This window comes from Tasmannia lanceolata, unplaced genomic scaffold, assembly GCF_043159265.1.
Source record: "Tasmannia lanceolata isolate RefF3 unplaced genomic scaffold, GAP_Taslan_0.1 ptg000018l, whole genome shotgun sequence".
Taxonomy (NCBI): Eukaryota; Viridiplantae; Streptophyta; class Magnoliopsida; order Canellales; family Winteraceae; genus Tasmannia; species Tasmannia lanceolata.
Window position 1 is genome coordinate 18,635,293 of NW_027518695.1, and position 6,000 is coordinate 18,641,292.

Sequence of the window (6,000 nt, forward strand, 5' to 3'; positions counted from 1 at the left end):
AATTCCGGTATATTTGTTTTTGGAAATGATAAATGCACCCACTTTAACATGAATTGAGGTTAAAAAGCGTTTAAGTGTGCCGCATACCCTCCTTTACAGTGGTGCGAATTATCCTCCACAGGTGCAAATTTATCATATCCCGATATAAAATCTCTGCCTTTTACATGGAACAGCTCCCCAGTGTACAAGGCAATCAGGCCCGTTGAATCATTTCACGTGAAATACATCAGCCCCTATGTAGTCTAGAGAAATTACGGTCAGATCATGGATGATCCAACGGTCAGATCTTAGAGGATCTAATAATTCAAACAATTCCAATCCCATGGAAATCATATTTTGCCAGGTAATTTCGCAGAAAGCCATTTGGTGGCTAACTTTGTAGGAGAGCAGCCACACATGCTTACTTTTTAGCAAATTTTGTCTTATTCATCTTATCTTGCAAAAGTGAGCCACGAAATCACGTTCGGCCAAATGAGAATCATAGGTATTTTGGTCTTTTTACAAGGTGATTTCCTTCTTTTCACATAGAAGTTTTTGTCTTTTTATGACTTAAAAAAAAAAAAAAAAATCTAACATGGGTACTTTGGTCATAAAATGAAGGCATGACCTATTTTCAAAATTCACTCAAATGTGATGACTCTATTTGCAATTGTTCAAACTGGGGGCTCGTTTTGCAAATAAAGCAAAGTAGAAAACTCCTTCTGCAAAAGCTCAAAAGTTCTAAGGGTTTCATAGGGAAGCTTTTTTAAATAGACTAGGCTTATGGGAATGACTTCTTTATACTCATTAAAAAGTTTATCCTCACAATAGTTGCTTTACCTTGCTGGCCCATCTACTTTCACTTTTACCCATTTTCCCCTCCAAAGGAATAAGATGAAGAGGAAAATAGAGGAAGATGAAAGGACCATTATCTCATATCATTTTCCTTTTGCGAATTAATCTAGATTAGTATTCTAATCAAGAGAATTTACATGGTGGACGGCCATGCATGCCCGTGCAGCACCAACACTCTCCAATGCTTTCTTCCATTATAGATGTCTTTGTGTTTTGGTCCCACCTTTACTTTATATCGTTCTCTCTATTCCCCTGGTTCCTTTCGCCATTGCGTCTAGCTCACAACACTCTCCAATGCTTTCCTTCTTTGTTTTACTTCGTCCAAGTGTTTTTTATCACATCAAAACCTTTACTTTCTACTGTAGTATTTATTTACTTTTCACATCTACGCCTTTGTATCCAACCACATAGATATTTCAAGCTATAGTCGTCTAGGTTCGTTTTATGCCACAATGGTCCTAGATGGTTTTATCTTTTTTTCTTACCTAGTGAGTATTGGCAGAGTCAACCCATTTTATTAACCCAATAGTATGTTTGTGTGCCTTAAATAGCTTTTAATTTTTATTTTACCCTTTCTACATTCATTATATTCACTTGCGGAAAATGGAAGAAAGCACTTTGCTAGCGTCCATCGCAGAAGGCATTCCGTAGATGGGCTGTTGCACGTGAGAGCAGCCAATCAGTCTAATTTTTTTAGCAGATTTTGTCTTCATTCACGAGGTGGCTGCTCTCACATGCAACAGCCCATCTGCGAAATGCCTTCTTAGAGCAAAGTGCTTTCTTCCATTATCTTTCTTTTGTGTTTTGGTCACACCTTTACTTTATTAGGCATTTTTATTTTTTTTTGATCGGTGATTTGTGGTTATGAAGACCCCCACAAGCTATATTAAAAAAAAGAAAATTTACAATCTAGGATAAATCATTCCGGATACTTTATTAGGCATTGGGTCCAGCTCATAGCACTCTCCAGTGCTCTCCTCCTTTATTTTACTTCGTCCTAGTGGTTTTTTGTCACATCGAAACCTTTACTTTTCGTTATTTGCTCTCTTGTCTCCTCCTTCATTTACTTTTGGGTAGAAGCGCTCGAAATGTCGGTTTTTTGGGCCAAATTACCTAAATCCCGGTAATTAATTTCTGCTGAAATTCTTAAAAGAAATGAGAAATTAATATTTTAATAATTTTATCAGTAATCGACACATAAGATCCAGCCAACCTATTATGCTGTTGTACATTGGATCCTCATTCATCGTTTTGGAAACACCCAAACATACACTCAGGTGAGTTCGCAAACATTTAATAATGAAATCCCGATCGTTGATTTAGTGGGCTACCACAAGGACAGACCATTTCCTCACATCCCAGTGATATCCTAGCCAACCTATTATTATAAATTTATGTCCATTGGATGATCTAAACTTCCCATCTCTGTAGATTTCAATTATAAGCCTTACATATCTGAGGTTAAACAATCGACATATCTAGCTAGGGAAGTGATATATTCACCCCCTTTTCTTACTTAGGACAGCCGTCTCTGGTGTACTTATGAGTACCCTTTTACACTAGAGGGGACTGTCCCAAGTACGAAAAGGGGCAATATATTATTTACTTCCAACTATTAGTCTATTTGGAGGGCCCCCTCATTACTTTTCTTCTAGATCATTACTTTTCTTCTACATGGTTGACGCCATAACATGTCCGTTAAGTCACTGCGGTGGTCTACAAGGAAGATGAATTGAGGACTCATATCTTACATACGAATGGCCCTTGTTTCATTTACTTCCATACCGCATGTTGTTTTCTACGTGTAATAATGAGATTTGAAAGAAGAAAGTAGTGTGATGATTCACAGATTTGATGTCAAAATGTTTGTAATCAGCAGCATCCATCGGAAGGGCCTCAGAGTGACTGTTGGGCCCACAGGGGAGAGACCCCACCCCAACCCACGCGGCCCCACCATTTCCGAACCACTCATTTCCTTCCAACTCCTAGAATTCAACATCATCTCCACCCAAGAGCTCTCTCGGTGGGGCCTTGATAGATGAGCAGAGACCCAAGGAGTGAAGAGTAGGAGCCCTGTTCTTCTTTCTCAGAAATATCTCATAATCCAGCCTCTTTGTATTTACTTGGCTGAGGATTGGAATCATACTATTAGTCTAATTTGTAGGGCCACCTCACTCATACTTTTCCTCTGCATTATTACTTTTCTTCTGCCGTGGTCTACAAGGAAGAGGGATTGGGGCTCATTTATTTCCAAACCACATTACTTTTCTAAGGCCGCCCAATGGAGAAAATGGACAAAAAATTAGCTATTGGTTCAAGTGTTTTTTCTTTGCACAAAAGTGACATGCAATTGAAAGAGGAAAGAAGTGTGATTACTTAGAGATTTGAGGTCAAAATGTTGTTTTTTTCTAATATATCGGTGTTATATGGTGTCCATATGTAGATGCACACATTTTGTTTTAAAATAGTGGAGCCTATCTTGTTCAAATAACTAAACCATGCAGTTTTTTACCTCCAACAGCCCAACCTAAGTAGCACGTACGTACCCCAAAATTTTTCTATATAGGAGGATCCTAACCTTCCTATCACTCGGTAGAGTTTTCTATACGGTGTAGTTTGTTTATTTTTACTGGCAAAGATTTACATTACTTTTCTAATGGGTGTAGTTTATCTACATATTAGAGGGTTAGAATAGTAAGATGGATATGATTTTGGAGCAATGCATATTTACATTTCTAATGGGTACAGCTTCCGAACCCGAAAAGAGACGACCGAGAACCCAAGCCACCAGACCAGTCACCACCACACCCGCAGTCACCAAGACTGCGCCCACGTTAGACACAGGCTCGTTCACCTCTGTAGCTTCAGCCTCAGACTCCTCTTTCTTACCTTCACATAAACTCATATCGCTCTCCTTACTTTCAGACCGACTCATTTCCTTTCTAAACTTAACTTTGGCCACTGTTGGTTAGAAAAGGTTTGGCAAGAGGGAGCTTCTTTAAATAGAGGAAAAATTGCCAATAGGGGACATCAAAATCCGAGAATTGCCTACGGAGGACACACTAATGAAAAATTGTTAAAAAGGGACCAAATGGAGGGTTATCAACCCTCTAAATGGGGTTATCAACTCTCTTTAACAATTTTTCAAAAGTGTGTCCCCAATTGGCAATTCTAGTATTTTGGTGTCCCCCATTGGCAATTCTTTCTTAAATAATAGAAAACTAGGGTGTGGATAACCGGGTTTTCTCTCCTAGTCAATGCGATGGATGCTTGCTAAGTGTTTTCTTCCATTATCTTTCTTTGTGTTTTGGTCCGACCTTTACTTTATAGTGACCTGTCTATTTTCCTCGTAGGTTTTGCCATTGATAATCACAGCACTCTCCATTGCTTTCTTCCACTAGTCAATAGTCTTTTTTGTCACATCGAAACCTTTACTTTTTATTTACTTTTCACATCTAAGCCTTTGAATCCAAGCAAATATATATTTCAAGCTATATTCGTGTAGCTCGTTTATGCCACAATGGTCTACGAGGTTTTATCTTTTTTCTTGCCTCGTGAGTTTTGGTTGAGTCAACCCATTTTATTAACAGTCGAGGCAACTCATAGGAATTAGATATGACTTGACCAACTTTATTTCCCTAGAAAAGAAAAAATTAGGGAAAACCACTAGAAACCCCCTAGATAAAAATATATCTACAAGAATAGGCCCAAAATATTTTTAATTACGAATAGTATGTTTTCAATGAAATAACACCAACTCTAACAGCTTAAGCTTATGGAGTAATTGGTTGTTTTACACGTTATCAGAGCTATCAGCTAAGTGTTGGAATTTAACCAGGTAGAACTCACCCCTAAAAGCTAGCCGTTAGAGGGAGGGTGCCCATTCCCTTATAACCCATCCACATCCGCTTATTTTTTCCGATCTGGGATGATTTGCTTTCTTTTAAGGGTGAGTTCTACCCGGTTAAATTCCAACAAATGGTATCACAACTCAGGGCGTGGTATTGCCTCCGAGGGTAGAAATGTCACTCGGGAAAGATCTCAGAAGCCCTGGTACGTGTAGTATCTCGTAGTTTCCATGTTGCCGCAGCGTGGAGGGGCAAGATTGTCCACATTGCTTCTACGTGGAGGGGGAGATTGATGGGGTTCCACGCGAAAGCAAATCATCCCATATTGGAAAAAAACAAGTGGATTTGGATGTGTTATAAGGAAATGGGAACCCTCCCTCTAACACCTAGCTTTAAGGGTGAGTTCTACCAAGTTAAATTCCAATATTAAGCTTGTGGAGTAATTGGTTGCTTCACATGGTTTCAGAGCTATTGCCTCACGAGCAGGTCCTGGGTTCAGAACCCAACAACTCCTTAATATATTACATTCAGCATTCAGATTAAAGTCTCTTCACCACCTTCACTCTAACAACTCGTTATGGAGCTCCCTTATCAGATCGATATACTGCAGAAAACATCACTTGAATTTAATCCAACCAACTCGTGGTTGTTCAAAAATGTGGAAAGAAATCTTATCTGTTCGAGCTACTTGGATTCAAAATTTGAGATGGATTGTTGGAAATGGATCCATCTCTTTTTGGGCTGATCTCTGGATGGTAAGCACCCCATTATTCTTCTTGGCTGAAAATAGAGAAGACATAAACATCACTGCTACCATAAAAAACATGCTTCTTCCATCAGGGGGCTGGAACATGGAGATCATTGAACCACACCTCTCGACGGTTTGGATTGAGGCATTGTTCAACACCAGGCTCCAATTGAATGAATCTCCAGATATTCTGATTTGATATCCCTCCCCATCCGGCACATTTAGCACCAATTCAGCATGGATCGTTAACAGGACTAGAAATAGTAATGTGAACTGGGCCGCACCAACCTGGGGATCTGTTCCTCCAAAAATCAGTTGTTTCCTCTGGAAAGTTTTCCAGGAAGCCATGGCCACAGATGAAAGAATAAAAAGCAAGCACATTCAGGCGCCATCCAAATGTGTTTGTTACTCAATCCAGAAAGAGGAAACCATGAACCATCTATTCATAGAAGGAGAGTTAGCTCGATCTATTTGGTCAGAGTTTGCCAACCTTTGGAATTTCAATCTAATCCAATTTCAGTCTATCAAGACTAGAATTATAAGTTGGTAGAAAGCAGGAACTAAAAGAAA